This window comes from Calonectris borealis, chromosome 10, assembly GCF_964195595.1.
Source record: "Calonectris borealis chromosome 10, bCalBor7.hap1.2, whole genome shotgun sequence".
Classification (NCBI taxonomy): domain Eukaryota; kingdom Metazoa; phylum Chordata; class Aves; order Procellariiformes; family Procellariidae; genus Calonectris; species Calonectris borealis.
This window is the reverse complement of record NC_134321.1, coordinates 23,428,875-23,451,239: the sequence shown is the minus strand read 5'-3', so window position 1 is coordinate 23,451,239 and position 22,365 is coordinate 23,428,875. Positions and strand designations below refer to the sequence as shown.

Genomic DNA, 22,365 nt, shown 5'->3' with positions numbered 1-22,365 from the left:
TAAAAATGTCAGTACGGAGGCAAAGGAGTAAACTAATGGTAACATCTGCTCCGAGGAGCCCTTTGCAGAGTGACCATGCCTGCAGGGGCAGCAGCCAGCCCATGATTCAGGGGGGCAGCGGGGCAGGGGGAGAGGGGCAGAAGGTCGCGTTCGGCATCCTCGCAGCCCTCCTCAGCAGCGCCTGCGAGCGAAGGGGTGTGAGAGACGCCGCGGCAGCAGTCGTCCGTCCCTCAGCAGCCTCCAGTAACTAAAACAGGGAAAAACACAGTAACACGAAAACACCCTTGGAAACTTTTTGTGTCCAATCCAAGGGGCTGAGCAGGAAAAATGCTCGCAGAGGGTGCGTGCGGCCCTTCCTCGTGCGCGAAGGGCAGAGGATCCAGCCTGGGATTGGTACTTTGCCTGGTGAATTGCTGCAGAGCTGGACGTGGGTCCCCACCGCTGGCAGAGCCTCCAGCTCAGGGCTAAATTCATGCAACCGAGCGACACCCGCAGCTGAGACCAGCCCCTGCAGCGAGGTTTGAGAGGTCTCATCACCACAAACCCGAGTGTTGCATCCGACAAACACCACCCTCGGTCTGACAGACACTTGGGAAAGGTCCTTACCGGAGCTGATGACTTTTTTTTGCTGTTCTGTTGTATCCCCACTCCCCTAGTGCAGAGCCGCCGTGAGATGAGACCTCCAGGACTGGGGACGTATTGGCAGCTGGACTGCCTGCTGCTGCTTGCATTACCGGGCACCGGGAGCCCACTGGGCAGCGCCTGCAGGTTATCCATTGTGTTACCCATCACTTCCACCTGCAATGCCGGGCGAGATACACAAAGGTACTGAAACAGTAGAAGGAGGCAGAATCCCAATTTTTACTGTTAAAATAAATCTTGGAACAATACACCACAGTTCTTAAAGTTCCTGTTATCAAAAATCGGTGCAAGGTGTGAGCACTTGCATGTGGCTGTAGAAGACCAAATGAACACTGAGAGGCGTGAGAAGGCTCCAATAAAATTCATCTCCAGACCCACAGCGAAAAGGAACAAAACCATTTTTTCCCCCAGAGGTGAAACCAGCATTTCAGAAACCCTGAGCCTGCATTTCTTCCAAAGGCTGCCTCCTGCCCCCCAGGAAATTCCTAGACTAGAAAAATCACTCTCTGACCACATAACAGTGGTGATAAACAAGAAAGCGGTTCGTCTTGAGGGCACTCACAAGCCATGTCGGGGACAACCAGGGGATCAGGCCAAGCCACCACGGCTTTATGGAAGACAGGTCCTGCTTGACCAACCTGATCTCCTTCTATGACCAGGTGACCCGCCTGGTGGAGGAGGGAAAGGCAGTGGATGTGGTCTGCCTGGACTTCAGTAAGGCCTTTGACACTGTCTCCCACAGCATTCTCCTAGAGAAGCTGGCGGCTCGTGGCCTAGACAGGTGCACTCTTCGCTGGGTAAAAAACTGGCTGGACGGCTGAGCCCAGAGAGTTGTGGTGAACGGAGTTAAATCCAGTTGGCGGCCGGTCACGAGCGGTGTTCCCCAGGGCTCAGTACTGGGACCGGTCCTGTTCAATATCTTCATCAATGATCTGGACGAGGGGATCAAGTGCTCCCTCAGTCAGTTTGCAGGTGACACCAAGTTGGGCGGGAGTGTTGATCTGCTGGAGGGTAGGAAGGCTCTGCAGAGGGACCTGGACAGGCTGGATCGATGGGCCGAGGCCAATTGTATGAGGTTCAACAAGGCCAAGTGCCAGGTCCTGCACTTCGGCCACAACAACCCCAGGCATCGCTACAGGCTTGGGGAAGAGTGGCTGGAAAGCTGCCCGGAGGAAAAGGACCTGGGGGTGCTGGTCGACAGCCGGCTGAACATGAGCCGGCAGTGTGCCCAGGTGGCCAAGAAGGCCAACGGCATCCTGGCCTGTATCAGAACTAGTGTGGCCAGCAGGAGCAGGGAGGTGATCGTGCCCCTGTACTCGGCACTGGTGAGGCCGCACCTCGAATCCTGTGTTCAGTTCTGGGCCCCTCACTACAAGAAGGACATGGAGGTGCTGGAGCGTGTCCAGAGGAGGGCAACGAAGCTGGTGAAGGGCCTGGAGCACAAGTCTGATGGGGAGCGGCTGAGGGAGCTGGGGTTGTTTAGCGTGGAGAAGAGGAGGCTGAGGGGAGACCTCATCGCGCTCTACAACTACCTGAAAGGAGGTTGTAGCGAGGTGGGGGTTGGTCTCTTCTGCCAAGTAACAGCGATAGGACGAGAGGAAACGGCCTCAAGCTGCGCCAAGGGAGGTTTAGACTGGACATTAGGAGTGGTCAGGCCTTGGAACAGGCTGCCCAGGGAAGTGGTTGAGTCACCATCCCTGGAAGTATTTAAAAGACGTGAAGATGAGGCGCTTAGGGACATGGTGTAGTGGGCATGGTGGTGTTGGGTTGACGGTTGGACTCGATGATCTTAGAGGTCTTTTCCAACCTTAATGATTCTATGACTCCATGACTCTAAGTCCTTCTCGGCAGGGCTGCTCTCAATCCCTTCATCCCCCAGCCTGTGCTGATACCGGGGGTTGCCCTGACCCAGGTGCAGGACCTTGCACTTGGCCTTGTTGAACCTCATGAGGTTCACACGGGCCCACTTCTGAAGCTTGTCCAGGTCCCTCTGGATGCCATCTCGTCCCTCAGGCGTGTTGACCGCACCACTCAGCTTGGTGTCATCTGCAGACTGGCTGAGGGTGCACTCGATCCCACTGTCTGTGTCATCAACGAAGATATTAAACAGTACCGGTCCCAATACGGACCCCTGCGGGACACCACTCGTCACTGATCTCCATCTGGACATGGAGCCATTGACCTCTGAGCCCTCTGGATGCGTCCATCCAACCAATTCCTCATCCACCGGACAGTCCATCCATCAGATCCATATCTCTCCAATTTAGAGAGAAGGAGGTCGTGGGGGACCCTGTCTGAGGCCTTGCAGAAGTCCAGATAGATGACACCCATAGCTCTTCCCTTGTCCACTGATGTAGTCACTCCATCACAGAAGGCCACTACATTGGTCAGGCAGCGTATACCCACCGTGTGCCTTCTCGAGGTTTCCTTTTGCACGTCAAATAATTTAATTTTTCTGTTTCATTGATTGACTTTACTTTTTTGAGGACCCTGACACAAAGTATTCCCTTAAATTTCACATGAAGAAGAAATGGAAAAGTAAAGGCTTCTTCACCCTTCCCGTAAAACGAAAGAGACTCGTTAGCCCTGCGGTCCCCCAAGGCACCAAACTGGGCTCCAGCCTGGGAGCTGCCTACAGGAGGGGAGCTTGCTCTTGTCTCGAGACTGAAATCACTCTTCAGCCTCACGAGTTGTTGCTAACAGACCCGAGGATCTCAGAAATCCCTTGGCTGTGGTTTCCTGTTGGTCTGGGGCACTGTGAGCCCCTCGCTGCCCTGTGACAGTGCCCAGAAACAGGGCAGAGCTGTGGGCTCCGCCCCGTGTGGGACTGTGTCCCAGCCCTTGGACGGAGCTGCCCGACGGGACGTGCTCCCCTCCCCGGGAGGGCAGCCCCCCGGCTGTGCTCCAGCGGCTCTCCACGAGCGCCCCGAAAGCCGTCCCCATGCAGCCGCGGCCCGGCCGTGAGGTCACAAACGGGGCTGTGAGGTCACAGAGCCCTGTGATGCCGCACCAGCCATAAGCACCGACTGCTCAGCCCCCGGCCCCGACTGCAGCAGCAGCAGCAGCAGCAGCAGCAGCAGCAGCAGCAGCAGCAGCAGTGTAGTGCGAACGCAGGGGACCATGGCCCCTGTCTGCCGCCTCCTCCTTGTCCTCCTCCTCCTGGTGGCCCTGCATGCCAGGGCTGCCGGTGCCGCTCCGTGGCGAGCGCGGGGAGCAGGTAAGCAGGTGGCGATGGTGCAGCCTTTCACAGGCCAGGGGGCTCTTCTCCCTGAGAAGTGCGGATGGTGGGTTTTCCCTCCAGCGCTTTAGCGAGGGCTTCCTCTCTGTGCGACAGCTCTCCCGGTAAGAAAGCCCTGAGGGGCCCTATGTTGGTCCATCCGCTCCTCGAGGGCTGTTGCACATGGCCTGGAAGGAGTTTGGAGAGCTGCAAGGAGCCAGCCAAGGGGTCACCGGGCCCCTCTGCAGCTTTGGCAATCTCCACCTACCTCTGGCTCCCACGTTGTTACCTGACCCATTCCAGTGCCTGCAGTTCACTAAGGCATAAGTGGGTCCCAACACGCAATGGAAACGTTTCTCATCTGTGCTTGCTTCTAGATGAGGGTGGTGGCGATGGTTTTCCAGCTTCTCGGCTGGATGTTGGTTTGGAGCCCTTGGGGCATCCTGGATGTAAGTTCTCAATGTCCCTTTCCTTGAAAGAAAAACATTGACAATGTGGGAAGAGCTTATTCACGTGCAATTTTCCTTAAGATCCTCTCACGTTTGACGGCTTCCTGACTTCTTGGCCTGTTCCTGTCCTCGAGCCCGAGAGCAATCCCACAGGTAAGTCAGTGGGAGGAAGGAGCATTTACCTTTTAATCTTCTTTCCGTGTGAAACACAAGTTGCTCCTTCTGTGGCCGATGCGCAGATATGGAGAAGAGCAGAGAGGGAACAGGTCGGGCTCAGTGACGTCCCTCGGGGCGCTTTGCCTTGCGAAGCTGTCTTTGCTGGCCCCTCGGAGCCTGAGCTGCTCCCGGTGCTGGCTGCCAAGCCAGCGGGCTCGTTGGGGTTGAGTTTAGAGCTGGTGTGAGCTCCGGGGAGTCCTTTCTCCTGGCAGCTCCGCGCGTGCTTCGTTTCGTCCCAGCATGGTGCCACTGCAGGCAGGCGGTAACTCTTTGCACCATGCTCCTGGGCGGAAGGGAGAGACGAGTGCCGTGGCGTAATCCCGTCTTTGGATTGCACTCACTGCCACTCCGAGCTGAAGAAGTATCTTGAGCCGTGTCACGGGAGCTGTTCTGTCCTGCGCTTCTTTGCAGACGTGCCCGCAGGCGAAGGTGGTCCAGCTTCCCGGATGGGTTCCAGGGCCGAGCCTCCGGGAGATGGCGTGGGTACGTCCTGGCTTTTTCCTCCCTTTGAGAGCTGCCAGCCGGGCGCCTCTGCGTGTGTGCCCGCTCCTTGCGTGATGCCCGTACCGCTTCTGCGATTCAGTTCTGCCGATGTGCATCACAATAGGTGACAGAAGCTTCTCTGGTGTTTAGTTACAGATGGGCCCGTCAGGAGGACTCTTGCAGCTCCTCAGCCGGATCCTGCGTTACAGCCCGGCTGGCGTCGCAGGGGTGAGTAGTCTGTCTTTACTGACCTCACAGGCTGTGCACTGGTTTTCCGTATTTTATTCCTGTGAAATTGAGCCAAACACTTTCTGTTAAGGTCCTCCAAGAGCACAGTACCACGCTGAAGGAGGAAAAAAGTCCCCGGAGCCATCTGAAGTCCTAAGGCAAATACTGGAGGAACTGGAGAGAGGACACGGTGGGTATATTTCACTCTGCCTTAGCCGTGAGACTCGGCAACCGCAGGTTTTAGATCCACGTCTGGACACGCTGTAGCCTGCGCAGCGGGAAGGGATCGATCAGAGCCTCGCAGCAGCGACGCTGGGGTTCGTGCCTTGCAGGCACTGGCGAGCCACAGAGACGGTGCAGGGCCTCCGCTGCCAGTTGTGGTTCACGCCGAGTGCCAGGGGCAGCTGCTGCCCAGTTTCACCAGTATGGCTCAGAGCTGGTTTGTGCAGACGTCGGTAGGCAGATTTGAGGGCCTGGCGTGTGCTGAACTTGTGTTCACCTCACGCGCAGCACTGCTTGCCCACTGGGCCAGTTCCAGGCGGGAGCGAGGTCCCAGGCAGCGCTGGCTGCCCTCTCCTAGTGCTGGCAGGCGGGCGGAGATGCTGATTCGGCAGGCTTTTTGGCTTGTGCTCGATTTCCCGTCTGCAGACCGAGAGCTGGGATGGGACGAATGTGACTGTTGCTGGTGCTTACAGGGAAGGGCACGAGGGCCTTGCGGAGGAGCCCTTCTCAGCAGGGCTGTTTCCCCGGCTGGCCTGGCTGCAGCTTCTTCCCCTCCTCTTTGAGGGGAGGCATTTAGCATCACCTTGCAGTTGGCCAAAAATGCACTGCGTGCATTGCAAACCAGAAGGTCGCGTGCAGTTTCCTGGTCTCCCAGCAGGTCAGGCGAGGCTGTTGTTTGGAGTGGTGACCAGGCGCAGCCCCAAAAGCCCAGGCGTTTTTTCTAAACCTTACCAAGTCTTTGGGAAGTATTGCCTCCTGAAGATGCCGTCTCCCTGATGGGGAACGGTTCGATCTGATCCAACTGTCCCGCTTGCTTTCTCAAGAGATGGACCAAGAGGCTGTGCAGACAGAGGCGTTTCCGGAAGGAAGCAGTGGCTCACTGCCAGTCTCTGCCGAAGAAACGGAGGCGATGCAAGCCACCGGCACGGCAGGTAAGTGCTGTCCTGGTGTCACCCAGCAGGATCAGTGTGTGTCAGCAGGCTCTTCCCCCAGTGCCCGCTCTTGCATGTCATGTCAGCAGCCAAAGCTGAAAGTGTTTTGGGTTCGAGGCATCTGGACCACGTTCCGCAGATGAGGGGAAATGCGACTCTGGCACGAATGCACCTCCCGCTGTAGCTGCATCCCAGAGCTCGCCCTGAGTCCCTCGAGGCCCAAGGCACAAGAGCAGCACAGAGCGGGATCCCTCCCGTCAGCTGAGGTCCAGAGCCATGCCCTGACTCCCTGATCCAGCAGGGGCTTAGAGGGAACCTCCCCGTCCTCCCGCATCCTCTGTGCCTGAGCCGTGCTGAGGCTTTTCCTGTCCTCTCTCCTTTTGGCAGTGCTCTCAAAGTCCAGAGAAGACCACCACGGCCACATATACGAGTTTTTTCGAGTGGGTTCAGGTACTGAGCAGTCTTGCTGGGGTCCCTAAGTGGGAGACACGTCCCGAAGCCTGGGAGCACCTGCAAGCGGTGCCCGTGCTGCAGAAAAGGCAGAAGGGGAGAGCAAGGCTCAGGCGTCTCCTGAGAGGGCCCCACTCCGTCCCCTCGGGGTGTGGGAGCTGGCCGGGGGGGAGGGAGAGTTGGGGGTGGCACTCCCTGCCACTGGGGTGGTTTTTGTCCGTGTCCCTCGAGGGAGCGACGGGTCCAGCAGCTGCGCTCCCCGCCGTGCTCCCCTTCTGGCTGCCTGACTTTTGTTCGGTGGGACAAGCTGTCCCAAAGGGTGGGGGCGTGCCTGCAGGCACCAGCGCTGCGGGGAAACAGAGAACTTCCTGGCCATGTCAGACGTGCTGCAAGCTTACCAGAGGTGCACAGGACGGACTAACGTCCCGAATTGCTCCTCCAGATGCAACTGCTCCTCCGGTCGGCGAGACAACCACAAGGGACTACCATCCCCAGAGGCCCGCAAGTGGTTTTGGTCTCGAAGATATGCGAAAGAACTGCGTGTTAGGCACAGAAGCAGCCGTGATCTCCATGGCACTTACGATACTGTCGTGCTGTGTCGTCATCCATCGGTGGAGGAAGAGAAAACAGTGAGTCTTTGATTTCCCCCCCACTGCTTCCTTCGATGGCTGCTCGTAGCCACGAAGCATTTCTAGTCAGGCTGCTGTGGAGTGGCGAGTTAGTGGCCGGCCAGAAAACTCTGCTGAGGTTTCTGCTGCTGTCAGATGCTTTGATTGGCCTCTTAATTCCTGGGCCTGCTTCTCGGGAGCCCGCTCTGACTGGAGCCAGCGTTAGCTCAAACTCGCCCTGCCTGGACAAGTGACGGGCACAGGCAAAGCCAGGTCAGGACGAGGAAGAGCGGGGAATGAGGTTGCCCGGAAAGCCAGACGCGCACTAGCGCCCGCTCCTGAGCAGTGAGCCTGCCCGCAGGAGTCCCCCTGCTCGGCGCTGCCAGGGGGTGCAGGGTGCCCCTGGCCACGGTGTGCCAGCAGCTCAGCCCGTGGTGGTGAGCCTTGCCAGCGCCGGGCCGTGCTGGGAGGAGAGTCCCTGTCCCCCACCTGCAGCCGAGGGCCTCAGCAGCCTCCTCTCTCCACAGGCGCCTCTCTGCAGCCGAGGGAGCCCAGCAGGAAACCGGCGGCTACCCCTCGCGCCCGGACAGCCGGACCAGCAGCCCCGGCACCCCTGAGAGCGGGACCCAACACCAGGAGCTGCCGTTCCGGACTGGAAAACCGCCGCGCCCGCCCTCCCCACGGCCCTCGCGCTCCCCGAGCCCGTCCCTGGCCACCCTGCAGCGCTGGGACCAGCCCAGTCCTCTCCAGGCCCATCCAAATCAGCCCTCACGCTCCCCCAGCCCGTCCCCACCTGCCCTGTAGCGCTGGAACCAGCCCAGTCCCCCCCAGGCACAGCCCCAACTGAAACGGCCCCCGCGCCCCCCGAGCCGGCTGGCCAGGCCCTCAAGCAAGGGCTAAGGTGGCCCTGCCAGGGTAGGGGTTGGGGGTGCGCCGACAGAACCCCCACCGAGAGCTTCGGGGTCAGCCGTTTCTCCAAATAAAGAGGGACAGAGCTGCGGCACAAGCGTCCAGGTGGTACCTACAACACACCCCGAGGGGCACCAGCGCCGGCTCAGCTCCGCGCCCGGGCGCAGCCGGGGGTGCCCACGGTGTCGGCCCGCAGGAGCCGGGCACGGGGCTCCTCCGACCAGTGGCGGGGCCCCGCGGGGCTGGGGGAGCCCACGGCCATGGCCAGCAACAGGCAGCGACACCAACCTGACGGACACACGGTGCGGGCGGCAGTGACGGGAGCCCGACCCGGCCCGTCGCACGGACTGGTGAGGGAACGTTTACTGCAGCGGGATCCTCTGGCCATGGACCTCCTCACATGGGATACCCAGGAAAAGAGGGAAGCCACCAGGAGCATCTCCAGGGACACAAGCCTGACAAGCAAATGTACTGGAGGCCAAACAAAGGTCCTCGCTAATTAATGGGCCCTTGATGGGCCCTAACTGATGGGCCATCACCAACTGAGGTGCTGCAAAGTATCTCCCCATCTGGGTGCTGAGCCTCCTCTCAAGAGGCTCCCTGAGCGAGGCTTTTACTGCCTTGGGAGTAGCAAAGTGGTGGCCACCCCACTGCTTGAACAGCCTGTTGAAAGGCTGGCTGAAGCACTCCTAAGAGTCCAGCTGTGTTCCGTTCACTACAAATACGATGTGGCGTGTTACTCCTTGTGAGAGCTGTTGTCCTCCAGCGAAGAGACGGGGCATACCTGCCCCTTCAAATTAAAACAAAAGCCTCCTAACTACGAGATGTGGCATCTGCCCAGTTTCCACAGGGAACGTAGGATCACTCCTCCTTACCTTCCTGCACAGGGGGCAGTGGAAAAACCCGTTGATGTGGTGACAGTTTTGCTGTAGCAGGATCTCCTCCAGGCACTGCTTACAGAAGCTGTCAGCAAATCCGTAAATTTTCACTAATGCTAGTGTTCGCATTATTGCTGCAGTGAGGGGCGGGGCTGCATTTTCAAAATTATCTTGCTTGATGTCATTTGACTTCTCAAATTGTTGCAGTACTTCTTTGCAGAAGTGCTGATCAGGACTCTCATCTGAAAAAGCAAAGGCAGGACATTCTGATTGACGTGTCTCGGTATGTCAATGGTACTTGAAAGCATCTCCTCGCATGCAGTAGGGAGATAATCCTTGATACTAATTCTCTGATGAGCTCTTCAGAATACTGTTGATGGAAATTTTATGCTTTGGTGGGTCCTGATACGAGGCTTTTCCTTCTAGCACTTTTTCTATCTTTTCCTTGAATTTTTTGTCCTCCTGTAGAAATTGTACAGAATTTTCGTGCTGTTCCAGGAGGGTTTCCATTTGCTGATAAAGCTGTCCCGAAGCTTCGGCCTCGTTTGCAATTACCTGCAGTTTCTCCAGTTTTGTCGAGTAGTCATGGTGTAGCTTGGCTTGCAGTTCAGCCATTCGGTAGCATATGTCCTCCAGCAAACCCGTTCCAACTGCGTCAATCATTACCTTGGTGTCTGTAGCACCAGCTGTTAGCTCATTGATCAGCTTTTCAGTTTCCTGTGTGAAATAAATTAATGAAAAGTTATGTACTGCATCATAACCACGTCTCCAGTAGTGTTCAGAATAGGTAAATGCACTTTTAACTTTCAAAAAGTATGATATGTAGATATACATTATAGGCTCTTACTCTTTACAATTTTGGCAGCCGTTAGTGCTTGAAGCCAATTGAAAATAGAAATAATTGTAAATGCATTTTGAAACGTTTTGCTATTTTGTCTCTGGGTTAGCAAGCTACCTGAACTGCAGGGTGCTTTGCAAAATGGATCTCTTAAAACGTCTTTTCTGGGGAATGTGGTTTGTTTTCTTTAGGAAGCTTTGGCAACCGTGCACTGTGCTCAAGCCTTTGTGGAGGTAGCACCAAGGCGAGCAGAGGAGGGGACTAGCAGTCAGCTCACTGAGAGAAACTGTATAAATTGTGTGGGTTTGCACGGTTTTTTCAGGCGAGATATAGCCTATCTGCTCTTCCTGTACTGAGAATGAAAAGGCTACTGGTAGTTCCGTAACCCTTTCACTGGGGGAGCTGGGAGTAAAGCTCGGCTGCAGCTTTGCCAAGGTTAGTGCGTCAGCGGAGTCACATGAGAGACAGCAGCACTTCTGGGAAAATGGGATCCTCGCGGATCAGCGAGGCGGGAGCGCAGCAGAGTGTTAACTGCACTGACCAGGACATGAGCGTCTCCGGGTGACCTCTGCATGTCTACTTTGAGACTCAGGAACTATTCGAACACAAGAAACCTCTGGATGGAGATAAAAGAGTAGTGAGGTGCCAGCTTTTTCCACCAGCTCTTAAGTGCCCCCTTGCAAGCCCACTTACCTAGTAAAGACATTGGTCGTAAGGTATTCTACAGGCATACTTGTGCTCTGTACACGTGTTACGACAAGTATTTGGGATGGCAGATTGCACGTGCTGCACGTTCTTTGCAGAGAACAGCAGTTAAAATCTGCAAGCCCACATCCAGTAACATATCTTAGTATGTTTCTTCATCTACTTAATGAACATTAACAAATTTTGAAGATGTGAGAAAAGCTTTGGTATTCAAAACTCACGTTATACCTTGGTGAACAAAAGACAAAGAGCCAGTTTGGCCAGGGCTACAATACAATCTAAGTAAGGATTAAAATACGTTCATATTCTCTTCCTGCTAAGCCATTTTATCTTCCTAAGGCCCTCTTGAAAATCTACAAATTGACTGCCTACTATTGGAATCAAAATGCAGCTCGCTAATCTTCTATCAAACATCCAGGGTTCATGTGATTTGTTAGTATCATCTCAAATGAGTCACTTGTACCTTCCTAGCTTCTTCAGATTTCTTATGAACTAAGTGTAATTTTTTTATAAATGCTTTTTTCCTTGCATTGTAAGCTTCTGGTATTTTTGCAACATTGTGGTCCTCCTGTTTTCCAAAGAGTTTACAGATTGCACATATTGGCTCATCGTCAGTCAGACACACCTGAGGGAGAAAAAATACACAAGGAGAGTTAGTATCTATGTATAAGCAAAATAATCCAAGTAATTTGTTGGTCTGTCTGTTGTTAGACACCGTTAGGAGTGCCAAAACTGAGTATTGCTGGGGAAGCTGCAGTGTGTGTCTTCCAAACCAAAATTGCTCTTATGCTGTGTTTGTTCTGTTGGCATTTGCAGTACATGACACAAATTTTGCCAAACCACGTGCCTTTTAGCTGCTGAGAAAAAAAGAAGTGGACTCCCTTTCCTGTATGTCATGTGAATTTTGACATCAGATGGTATAGGGAAGTTTGACATTCAATAAACCATGTTATTGGACCTTACAGCACACACAGGATTATGTATTTTGCATCTTGGTGATACGTAGTGCTAGATACCCCACTGGTGATGGGGGAGAGTGGAAACTGATGCACAACTGCAGGTGAAGATACGGTCCTTACCCAGAACACTTATGAATGATGGAGGTAAGTGATATCTGCAGGAAGGATAAATACATCTTTTTTCCGATATTTGTAATTTTGTTTCCATGTTAGAACGGTCACACACGCATACACTAGCACACACAAACCGAGATGATTTACAGAATGGAGAGAACTCTGATTTACGGCTTAGTTCAGGAGATGCTTTTCGTGCCTGAATGATGAAGGCACGCATCTGCGTGGGACGCAATGAGCAATGGCTTCACTAGTGGAACAGGAGGAGATACTGAAATGGCATTGCAAGACTGAAGAGCAGACCAGAAGGCAGACGTAGTTTTGCCTACAAAAAATTCGGAGGGTGTGAATGAGGGGCTTGAGTGAGGTGCAGTGAAATGGGGAGCCAGTGGGACAATTCAAAGAGGAGATGCAGTTTTCAAAGACAAATGGGCAATATGCATCCACAATGTGTCTAAAAAGTGATGACTAGTCACCATCTGTGGCACTGGGTCTTCCCGTCCATAGAACGAACGAAGGGGTTTTTTGTGTCTTTGAGCTATTTATGATTATTTACGGTGTCACTTTCTCTAGTAAGTGCTGGTGTAGGAATGGCAGTAGAATGATTGAACTCCTTGAGGAATGGGAGCTTGGACCTCTCAGAGGATTGGTTTCAGTGGGACTACTCATGTGCTTACCTCTAGCCGTGCTTCTGTGCCTTTTGCAGCTAGCTTCATCAGTGGATTCTTGGGAAATGGGGTATTCAGTATGAATAAGGGAGGGACACTGGTCCTTTTTAGTCGTTTTAGCACAGTACTTAGAAAAGGCAAAGAAGATACTTATCTTACACCACTTGGTCAGGTTCAGTAAGGATAGTTTTAGTTCTGCCGTTAGTCTAAAAGGCTGAGCATGACTTTTAAAAAGGTTACAGTTCTTTTGAAGTTTATGAAGCTGCTTGCTAGTGGCTGCAGAAAATCCCCTATTAGTGGGATGGACAAAAGTATTCTGGGTAAGAAATCCTTACCAATATTCAGTATTATCTCATTTTTATTTTAATTTTGGAATAAATTTCTGTATCTTAATATTATATAATTTATTATTATAAGAACTTTGCTATATGTAAGGACTTTGTGAAGTATTGATCATCCACTAGGATTTCCAAAAAATACATTTTGGACTTAGCAGGGACTTAGCACTTACAGGATAGAAAGTGTGCAGATTACTAAAATGAAAAGGGATAGATAAAAATTCATACCAAATTCATGTTTTCTCCTTGTTCTTCACAGATTTGGGTCAACTGTCTTTTCTCCTGAGTACACATTTTTTCAAGCTCATATTTAAATTTCTCCAGTATACTTTCAACTAAACTATTTCGTAGCAGGCCGACAATTCCTCTGCCCCTCAAATAAATGACCTACAAAGGAAAAAAATAGTAAAATAGTTTGAGTGGTACAGGAACGCTTTGTTTCTCTGATAATGCGGTGTAATGTAGAAAAAATATGTCATTTTTATTTAGTTGATATTTACATTGATAAGATTTGAACCGTGGTGAAATAGTGCAGAAGTACCTAGGCAGCCAGTTCACTCAAACGTGTATTTTGTAACTTGAAGGCTCGTGAGCATCACTCGCCCATACTTTGCCTCTGAGTGTAGGAAGTTTATTCTAAACAAACGGGAATTGCATTGTTTAGTCTGAAATCAGAATTTAGCAAATCAAGTAGAGAGACCTTATAGTTTCTGTAACAGGTAAAAAGTGTATTTTTTTTAAAAAATATTCAGAGGCATGTCGTGAAGGCATTACGAGAATCCAGTCCTGAACCTTTTACTCCCTGAAGTCAGTAAATTTACTTGCATGCTAGACAGGGAATATAGATGTCTTCAGTTTTCACTGAATTAAGGTTTTGCCTCCATAAAGACTATGAGAAGGTTTTAAAATGCTACGTATTAGCATTTGGTGGCAGAATCTATCCCTAAGAAAAGCCTTCACAGTGGACTTGACATTTCCAGAAGTCTGTAAAATATGGATATTAAAATAAGTATGTTCCAAATGTCAAGAAAATCTGCTGATTCACTTACGTAATAAACCTGCAACCTGTCCAACTGGGAAACAATGGTAAGCAAATATCTTGTTTAGTCAGAGTCCTAGAAAATACCTAATTTAAAGAAGAGAGCGTTTAGCACTTGCACATTTTTCCTCCTCCAGGAATCCAAGGATTGTGAGGCCAGGTTGCAGTGCAGCAGCAGTGTGTTCAGGGACCAGAAATGCAGATGCCACACTACTAAAAACATGGGAGTGATTGCAAATAACCTCTTCCGTTCACTACAAATACGACGTGGCGTGTACTCCTTGTGAGAGCTGTTGTCCTCCAGCGAAGAGACGGGGCATACCTGCCCCTTCAAATTAAAACAAAAGCCTCCTAACTACGAGATGTGGCATCTGCCCAGCTTCCACAGGGAACGTAGGATCACTCCTCCTTACCTTCCTGCACAGGGGGCAGTGGAAAAACCCGTTGATGTGGTGACAGTTTTGCTGTAGCAGGATCTCCTCCAGGCACTGCTTACAGAAGTTGTGTGCGCCGGACAGGACCAGGACGGGGGGCGTGAACAGCTCCAGACACACGGGGCATGAGAGTGTCTGTCTCAAGGTTTCCATGGTGGTGGTTCACCACATGAGGAAGACCCTTTCTTGACAGCTGCCAGAGCAGCCCCTCTCCGCTGCCACCGGACTTCTAGAACCGGCCCCAGAATCTGTCATAACCTCTCCGTGGCAGCGGCAGTTCCCTTCTCCGAGATGCTGACAGATCTCCTGCATCTCTGATCCCACCCACCAGGACGTTCTCCTTTCTGCTGGAACACCTCGGTTCAATTGGTCTCGATGGAAGTACACTCTTGGGAGATTAACGCTCAGAGATGTTGAAACAATCCAGCATCTGCTACTCTAATTAGAAGAGTTTTGCATCTCAACACAAGGGAAGTTCCTTGTGGTGGTAAATTGTTTTACTAGAATTGTGTCTTTTGTTTTTGTTCACTCATTTCAATTCACATTTTCATTACCTTGTGCTGAAAGCTTCTTCAAAAAGTCAGCCTACGCCTTGTTAGCGATATTCCTTTTGTTATCATTATCATCTTTAAAATGCACTTTTTGGAGAAGGGAATAACTCAACGATGTCGAAAGCTAACATGGCGTCTGTTCGAGGAACATTCAAGTAACTGCTTTCTGCCGGGTACTGAAATATATTCAAGGCTTCCGTGTCCGGTGTTGGAAGCCTCTGACAGGCATAACCCCTTGCTGTCAGTAAGGCTTGTGTATTTATCAGGACAGTAGCATTTGGCTCGCTGCTTTTAGACAGGCATATAGAAACCACAGAAGACATTTCTCATCCACCGTTAACTATGTCGTGTATATATTATATATGAGAGTTAATAGACTGATGACTGAAAGAAATCAAGGTAACTGGACAAGCATAATCATAAACAGGTGGATAAGGGCGCATGTGCACACACACACGCTGATCAGACGTTGCCCTTTTGGGATGTTAATACCTGGTTGTCATAGCAATTATGTTCCATCTTTTGTTATCTCCAGCCCAGCCATAGCGATCCGTGGACATGACTGCAACTTTGGTTGGGGCACAGCTGGTCGGTACTGTGCTCTGCTTCCTTGGGATATTCCTACTCCATGGGAATGAAGATTTGGCATTCAGGTCTCAGACGTACAAACATTTTCTTATGTTTAGCAAACCTCTCTCAACTAGCTAGGAACTAGGAGCGCAGCCAGCAGGCTTCAGTCCAGTAGTTAGGAGAGTTACTTTCCCCCCATCTTTCTGATTCAAGACTTTCCCAGAGAAAGCACAAGGAATAATGGGGGGTACTACGCTAGGAATTGAAGACAAAGCGTCTGCTTGAATGTTCAGTCCGATTGTAGCGCAGTGAGAGTTTTCTAGTCACCGGTACATTTAGAAAATAATTTGTAATCCCTGTTGTTTCACCAGCAGCCTGTCGCTGTTCTTATCTCTAGACCTTCTCCTTTTCCCGTAACCTTTGTGTCCTGCGAGTTGTGTTGCGTGGAAGGTGCTGGAAGGAGGTGAAGAAGGCTCTGTAACCGAGATGGGATGCGCCCGAGTGGAAACAGGAGTATCACCAGGAGTGCGTGGAAACCCTGCGTGGGAAGTACGGTCTTGTGTTCAACACGTATTGCAGTCAGCCGGTGTCACTGCCAACACTGAATGCTTTTTTGGTTTCATGTTACTGTGTAGACATTCCCTTAAATCTTTTGCACTCTAAATTAGTTTGTTGATACAGAGTAAGTTTGTTTACTCTCAGTAGAGCCCTTTTCTTGGTGATCAGCGGGGCTGCCATGCAGCCAGGGTTGAAGGAGGATCGCTGGCTGCTTAGGCCGCGGGCACAGGACACCTCGGCTCCATCCTCATTTTGGTTGTGATTTGCTATGGGCATTGTGCAGGCATTTTACATGAACTGGCCTCAATTTATTCATCTTGAGCGTAAACGCGATAATGTACCGAAAAGTGGTTTTCTTATTACTTTAGCTGTTGTAGTATTTGAGATACTGCATAATAATCCAAGTTATAATCCAAGTACTTTGATCAAAAGATGACTGAAGTCAGCAAAAAAATCGATAACTCTGCAAAATCCATTAGCTTCAGATAAGTTATTGTTAAAAGAGCACGGGGTATGTAGAATGTTAAATCTCACCAATGGAGAATGCTGCCTCACCATACACAACACAACCAGCACCACAGAAGAAGCGCGAAAGAACATGAAAGAGGTCTCGGAACAGACCGGAGACCTTTTCCAGGCAATGCAGCCGAAGGATGGCTTTAATGGCTGGAGCCCTGGATCTTGGTTCACCTCTCTCCTGAATCCAGCCAATTCCTCACCCAACGGACAGTCCATCCATCAGATCCGTAACTCTCCAATTTAGAGAGAAGGAGGTTGTGGGGGACCCTGTCTAAGGCCTTGCAGAAGTCCAGATAGATGACACCCATAGCTCTTCCCTTGTTCACTGATGTAGTCACTCCATCACAGAAGGCCACTACGTTGGTCAGGCAGCGTATACCCACCATGTGCCTTCTCGAGGTTTCCTTTTGCACGTCAAATAATTTAGGACAATATTTTTTCTGCTTTATTGATTGACTTTGCTCTTTGAGGACCCTGACGCAAAGTATTCCCTTAAATTTCACGTGAAGAAGAAACGGAAAAGTAAAGGCTTCATCTTTCCCGTAAAACGAAAGAGACTCGTTAGCCCTGCGGTCCCCCAAGGCACCAAACTGGGCTCCAGCCTGGAAGCTGCCTACAGGAGGGCGTCTTACACTTGTCTCGAGACTGAAATCACTCTTCAGCCTCACGAGTTGTTGCTAACAGACCCGAGGATCTCAGAAATCCCTTGGCTGTGGTTTCCTGTTGGTCTGGGGCACTGTGAGCCCCTCGCTGCCCTGTGACAGTGCCCAGAAAACAGGGCAGAGCTGTGGGCTCAGCCCCGTGTGGGACTGTGTCCCAGCCCTTGGACGGAGCTGCCCGACGGGACGTGCTCCCCTCCCCGGGAGGGCAGCCCCCCGGCTGTGCTCCAGCGGCTCTCCACGAGCACCCCGAGAGCCATCCCCACACAGCCACGGCCCGGCCGTGAGGTCACAAGTGGGGCTGTGAGGTCACAGAGCCCCATGGTGCCGCACCGGCCATAAGCACCGACCGCTCAGCCCCCGGCCCCGACTGCAGCAGCAGCAGCAGCAGCAGCAGCAGCAGCAGCAGCGTGGTGCGAACACAGGGGACCATGGCCCCCGTCCGCCGCTTCCTCCTTGTCCTCCTCCTCCTGGTGGCCCTGCATGCCAGGGCTGCTGGGGCCGCTCCGTGGCGAGCGCGGGGAGCAGGTATGTGGTGCAGCCTTTCACGGGCCAGCGGGCTCTTCTCCCCAAGAAGCGTGGATGGTGGGTTTTCCCTCCAGCGCTTTAGCGAGGGCTTCCTCTGTGTGCGACAGCTCTCCCGGTAAGAAAGCCCCAAGGGGCCCTATGTTGGTCCATCCGCTCCTCGAGGGCTGTTGCACATGGCCTGGAAGGAGTTTGGAGAGCTGCAAGGAGCCAGCCAAGGGGTCACCGGGCCCCTCTGCAGCTTTGGCAATCTCCACCTACCTCTGGCTCCCACGTTGTTACCTGACCCATTCCAGTGCCTGCAGGTCACTAAGGCAGAAGTGGGTCCCAACACGCAATGGAAACGTTTCCCATTTGTGCTTGCTTCTAGATGAGGGTGGTGGCAATGGTTATCCAGCTTCTCGGTTGGATGTTGGTTTGGAGCCCTTGGGGCATCCTGGAAGTAAGTTCTCAATGTCCTTTTTCTTGAAACAAAAAAGATTTAAAATGAAGAAAAAACAAACGACATGACATTGGCAAGAGCTTATTCACGTGCAATTTTCCTTAAGATCCTCTCACGGCTGATGGCTTCCCGACTTCTTGGCCTGTTCCCGTCCTCGAGCCCGAGAGCAATCCCACAGGTAAGTCAGTGGGAGGAAGGAGCATTTACCTTTTAACTTTCTTTCCGTGTGAAATGCAAGTTGCTCTTCCTTTGGCTGATGCGCAGATATGGAGAAGAGCAGAGAGGGAACAGGTCGGGCTCAGTGACGTGCCTCGGGGCGCTTTGCCTTGCAAAGCTGTCTTTGCTGGCCCCTCGGAGCCTGAGCTGCTCCCGGTGCTGGCTGCCAAGCCAGCGGGCTCGTTGGGGTTGAGTTTAGAGCTGGTGTGAGCTCCGGGGAGTCCTTTCTCCCGGCAGCTCCGCGCGTGCTTCGTTTCGTCCCAGCATGGTGCCACTGCAGGCAGGCGGTAACTCTTTGCACCATGCTCCTGGGCGGAAGGGAGAGACGAGTGCCGTGGCGTAATCCCGTCTTTGGATTGCACTCACTGCCACTCCGAGCTGAAGAAGTATCTTGAGCCGTGTCACGGGAGCTGTTCCGTCCTGCGCTTCTTTGCAGACGTGCCTGCAGGCGAAGGTGGTCCAGCTTCCCGGCTGGGTTCCAGGGCCGAGCCTCTGGGAGATGGCGTGGCTACGTCCTGGCTTTTTCCTCCCTTTGAGAGCTGCCAGCCGGGCGCCTCTGCGTGTGTGCCCGCTCCTTGCGTGATGCCCTTACCGCTTCTGCGATTCAGTTCTGCCGATGTGCATCACAATAGGTGACAGAAGCTTCTCTGGTGTTTAGTTACAGATGGGCCCGTCGGGAGGACTCTTCCAGCTCCTCAGCCGGATCCTGTGTTACAGCCCGGCTGGCGTCGCAGGGGTGAGTAGTCGGTCTTTACTGACCTCACAGGCTGTGCACTGGTTTTCCGTATTTTATTCCTGTGAAATTGAGCCAAACACTTTCTGTTAAGGTCCTCCAAGAGCACAGTACCACGCTGAAGGAGGAAAAAAGTCCCCGGAGCCATCTGAAGTCCTATTGCAAATGCTGTTGGACGTGGAGAGAGGACACGGTGGGTATATTTCACTCTGCCTTAGCCGTGAGACTCGGCAACCGCAGGTTTTAGATCCACGTCTGGACACGCTGTAGCCTGCGCAGCAGGAAGGGATCGATCAGAGCCTCACAGCAGCGACGCTGGGGTTCGTGCCTTGCAGGCACTGGCGAGCCACAGAGACGGTGCAGGGCCTCTGCTGCCAGTTGTGGTTCACGCCGAGTGCCAGGGGCAGCTGCCGCCCAGTTTCACCAGTACGGCTCAGAGCTGGTTTGTGCAGACGTCAGTAGGCAGATTTGAGGGCCTGGCGTGTGCTGAACTTGTGTTCACCTCACGCGCAGCACTGCTTGCCCACTGGGCCAGTTCCAGGCGGGAGCGAGGTCCCAGGCAGCGCTGGCTGCCCTCTCCTAGTGCTGGCAGGCGGGCGGAGATGCTGATTCGGCAGGCTTTTTGGCTTGTGCTCGACTTCCCGTCTGCAGACCGAGAGCTGGGATGGGACGAATGTGACTGTTGCTGGTGCTTACAGGGAAGGGCACGAGGGCCTTGCGGAGGAGCCCTTCTCAGCAGGGCTGTTTCCCCGGCTGGCCTGGCTGCAGCTTCTTCCCCTCCTCTTTGAGGGGAGGCATTTAGCATCACCTTGCAGTTGGCCAAAAATGCACTGCGTGCATTGCAAACCAGAAGGTCGCGTGCAGTTTCCTGGTCTCCCAGCAGGTCAGGCGAGGCTGTTGTTTGGAGTGGTGACCAGGCGCAGCCCCAAAAGCCCAGGCGTTTTTTCTAAACCTTACCAAGTCTTTGGGAAGTATTGCCTCCTGAAGATGCCATCTCCCTGATGGGGAACGGTTCGATCTGATCCAACTGTCCCGCTTGCTTTCTCAAGAGATGGACCAAGAGGCTGTGCAGACAGAGGCGTTTCCGGAAGGAAGCAGTGGCTCACTGCCAGTCTCTGCCGAAGAAACGGAGGCGATGCAAGCCACCGGCACGGCAGGTAAGTGCTGTCCTGTGGTCAGGCGGTGTCACCCAGCAGGATCAGTGTGTGTCAGCAGGCTCTTCCCCCAGTGCCCGCTCTTGCATGTCATGTCAGCAGCCAAAGCTGAAAGTGTTTTGGGTTCGAGGCATCTGGACCACGTTCCGCAGATGAGGGGAAATGTGACTCTGGCACGAATGCACCTCCCGCTGTAGCTGCATCCCAGAGCTCGCCCTGAGTCCCTCGAGGCCCAAGGCACAAGAGCAGCACAGAGCGGGATCCCTCCCGTCAGCTGAGGTCCAGAGCCATGCCCTGACTCCCCGATCCAGCAGGGGCTTAGAGGGAACCTCCCCGTCCTCCTGCATCCTCTGTGCCTGAGCCATGCTGAGGCTTCTCCTGTCCTCTCTCCTTTTGGCAGCGATGTCAAACTCCAGAGAAGACCAGCAAGGCAACGTGCATGATTTTTTTCGAGTGGACTCAGGTACTGAGCAGTCTTGCTGGGGTCCCTAAGTGGGAGACACGTCCCAAAACCTGGGAGCACCTGCAAGCGGTGCCCGTGCTGCAGAAAAGGCAGAAGGGGAGAGCAAGGCTCAGGTGTCTCCTGAGAGGGCCCCACTCCGTCCCCTCGGGGGACGCACAGGACGGACTAACGTCCCGAATTGCTCCTCCAGATGCAACTGCTCCTCCGGTCGGCGAGACAAGCACAAGGGACTACTATCCCCAGAGGCCCCCAAGTGGTTTCTGTCCCCAAGATGTGCGAAGGCGCTGTATGATAGGCACAGCAGCAACCGTGATTTCCCTGCCACTTACGATACTGTTGTGCTGTGCCGTCATCCATTACCGGAGGAAGAGAAAACAGTGAGTCTTTGATTTCCCCCCCACTGCTTCCTTCGATGGCTGCTCGTAGCCACGAAGCATTTCTAGTCAGGCTGCTGTGGAGTGGCGAGTTAGTGGCTGGCCAGAAAACTCTGCTGAGGTTTCTGCTGCTGTCAGATGCTTTGATTGGCCTCTTAATTCCTGGGCCTGCTTCTCGGGAGCCCGCTCTGACTGGAGCCAGCGTTAGCTCAAACTCGCCCTGCCTGGACAAGTGACGGGCACAGGCAAAGCCAGGTCAGGACGAGGAAGAGCGGGGAATGAGGTTGCCCGGAAAGCCAGACGCGCACTAGCGCCCGCTCCTGAGCAGTGAGCCTGCCCGCAGGAGTCCCCCTGCTCGGCGCTGCCAGGGGGTGCAGGGTGCCCCTGGCCACGGTGTGCCAGCAGCTCAGCCCGTGGTGGTGAGCCTTGCCAGCGCCGGGCCGTGCTGGGAGGAGAGTCCCTGTCCCCCACCTGCAGCCGAGGGCCTCAGCAGCCTCCTCTCTCCACAGGCGCCTCTCTGCAGCCGAGGGAGCCCAGCGGGAAACCGGCGGCTACCCCTCGCGCCCGGACAGCCGGACCAGCCGCCCCCGCACCCCTGAGAGCGGCACCCAACGCCAGGAGCTGCCGTTCCCGTCTGGAAAACCGGCGCGCCCACCCTCCCCACGGCCCCCACGCCCCCCGAGCCCGTCCCCGGCCGCCCTGCAGCACTGGAACCAGTCCAGTCGCCCCCAGGCCCAGCCAAATCAGCCCCCGCCACCCCCCAGCCTGCCCCCACCTGCCCTGCAGCGCTGGAACCAGCCCAGTCCCCCCCAGGCGCGGCCCCAACCGAAACGGCTCCCGCGCCCCCCGAGCCCCCTGGACAGGCCCTCCGGCAAGGGCTAAAGGTGGCCCCGCCGGGGCAGGGGTTGGGGGTGCGCCGACAGAACCCCCACCGGGGGGTCAGCCGTTTCTCCAAATAAAGAGGGACAGAGCTGCGGCACAAGCGTCCGGGTGGTACCTACAGCACACCCCGAGGGGCACCAGCGCTGGCTCAGCTCCGCGCCCGGGCGCAGCCGGGGGTGCCCACGGTGTCGGCCCGCAGCAGCCGGGCACGGGGCTCCTCCGACCAGCGGCGGGGCCCCGCGGGGCTGGGGGAGCCCACGGCCATGGCCAGCAACAGGCAGCGACACCAACCTGACGGACACACGGTGCGGGCGGCAGTGACGGGAGCCCGACCCGGCCCGGCTCCTCCGAGAAGGCTGCCCGAGATGATTTTTCTCTCTTGGAGGAAGC

General features: G+C 54.0%; 1 protein-coding gene across 1 annotated transcript in view; it reads right to left on the bottom strand.

Annotated features, from left to right (window-relative positions):
- Positions 1-627: 627 nt before the first annotated feature.
- LOC142086004 (tripartite motif-containing protein 54-like) overlaps positions 628-22,365 on the bottom strand; it is a 40,150-nt gene continuing 18,412 nt past the window's right edge. The window contains exons 5-8 of the mRNA XM_075158470.1: positions 13,085-13,243; positions 11,241-11,402; positions 9,232-9,951; positions 628-798 (exon numbers count right to left, since the gene is read on the bottom strand). The gene's annotated coding sequence lies outside the window, so the exon portion shown is untranslated. The remainder of the gene's footprint in view (positions 799-9,231; positions 9,952-11,240; positions 11,403-13,084; positions 13,244-22,365) is intronic.